Below are 1764 nucleotides of genomic sequence, written 5' to 3'. Positions count from 1 at the left end.
AGCGTGTTTGTCATTTACTTGGGCGAGAACACAGCCGGGTGGAAAACCTGCCTGCTGTAGGGAACAGCGCCCCCTGGACCCTCCTGCTCCAACTGCAGCTCCAACTGAAGCGTTTTGATATTTTCTTTAAGACAAACCATGAAAAATGAGATTTCAGTGGAAATTTTAATATTTCATTCATGAGAAAGACAGATTTTTTAAATTAAATCAGACCGCAAATAAAATAAAATCAAAATAAATCATGTCCAAAGATTTGGAGAAGATGTCTTCGGCCGTTCTGTTCAGAGGTGGAAAAGGTGAAAGGTGTTGGAGCCCTTGTGACCTTCTGTGTTAAATAAATGATCACAACAACACAATAAAATAAAAGTTGTGATGAGCATGTACACACGACTGAATAAATGACTACTGGCAGCATGTTGACTAGGAAATAAGACATCTGATGCCTCTATAATAAACAATAAAGGTTTTATTTAGTTTTTCTAACAGGCTTCTAAAAACTAAAACGAATCAACAGTGAGGATCCGTTTTTACATATAAACAGTATTTCCAAGTTTCCGGGCCTCCAGCATTTGTTTCAGTCTTTGTGTTGATTTTGTTTCAGAATCCTGGCTTTTATTTTGGGAGGAACAGGAAGCAGATGTGTGGTTTGATTCTGTTGTTCCTACATGCCGATGAAGTAACGCTGATGTTTGGTGTTTATTTACTAAGTTCCAAATGATGATTTAGAGGAAGTGATTTGATCAGCTGTAGTTCTGATCGACACAAACGCGTCTCTCACAATATTCGTGTTTTTAAAGCATTAAACTTGTAGAAATATTACTGAGGTTTGGTGTGTTTCCACCTGTTCAGTGAACACCCTGTTGGTTTGAATCAGAGTTCAAACTACTGTGTGTATATGCATTATATATATATATATATAAAGTGCCGAAAGAGCTCTTTTTCCAGTCTTCTGTCAGATTTTACATACGTAGCTTAGCCTCAGCACGACTATGGCTACTTCTGTCTCTGCTTCTCCGTCTCCTATCTCTTGCTCTCTGTGTCAGATGTTTAGTTACTCCTCTGCCTCCTTTAGTGATAATGGTACGTGTAATAAATGTAGCATTTTTGTAGCTTTGGAGGCGAGGGTGTCGGAATTGGAGTCCCGGCTCCGCGCTGTTGAAAAACCTGTAAACAGCCGAAGCTACTTAGCTAGCGCGGGGCTAACTAGCTCAGAACCACCCCGTAGCGACCCTCCAGCAGAACCCGAGCAGCCGGGACCTCAGGCCGGCTGGGTGACGGTACGCAGGAAGCATAGAACCCAGCCCGTGGGCCACCACCAACCCGTCCACGTTTCTAATAGATTTTCCCCGCTCAGTGACGCACCCACTGACAAGCCAACTCTGATCATTGGCAGCTCCATAGTCAGAAACGTGGCATTAGAGGCTCCAGCAACCATAGTTAAATGTTTACCTGGGGGCCAGAGCGGGCGACATTAAATCTTACCTGAAACTGCTGGCTAAGGATAAGCGTAAATACAGTAAGATTGTTATTCACGCTGGCGGTAACGACACCCGGTTACGCCAATCGGAGGTCACTAAAATTAATGTTGCTTGGGTGTGTAAGTTTGCCAAAACAATGTCGGACTCCGTAATTTTCTCTGGTCCCCTGCCTGATCGGACCAGTGACGACATGTTTAGCCGCATGCTGTCCTTCAACCGCTGGCGGTGGCCCTCGCCACAATTAACAACTGAGAGGAACTTGGAGAGGAAACGCTTCTCCCTAACA

The 1764-nt window shown here is 43.8% G+C and overlaps 1 protein-coding gene across 4 annotated transcripts in view; it reads left to right on the top strand.

Annotated features, from left to right (window-relative positions):
* Positions 1 to 819, top strand: part of LOC139071589 (coiled-coil domain-containing protein 136-like) — a 38935-nt gene extending 38116 nt beyond the window's left edge. For all 4 annotated transcript variants that reach the window (XM_070554404.1, XM_070554356.1, XM_070554418.1 and 1 more), the window contains one exon: positions 1 to 819. This exon is cut by the window's left edge and continues 3954 nt beyond it. The gene's annotated coding sequence lies outside the window, so the exon portion shown is untranslated.
* The last annotated feature ends 945 nt before the right edge of the window (positions 820 to 1764 follow it).

Source organism: Nothobranchius furzeri, chromosome 1 (genome assembly GCF_043380555.1).
Source record: "Nothobranchius furzeri strain GRZ-AD chromosome 1, NfurGRZ-RIMD1, whole genome shotgun sequence".
Classification (NCBI taxonomy): Eukaryota; Metazoa; Chordata; class Actinopteri; order Cyprinodontiformes; family Nothobranchiidae; genus Nothobranchius; species Nothobranchius furzeri.
The sequence above is the reverse complement of the archived record's forward strand: the minus strand, read 5'-3'. Positions and strand labels throughout refer to the sequence as shown.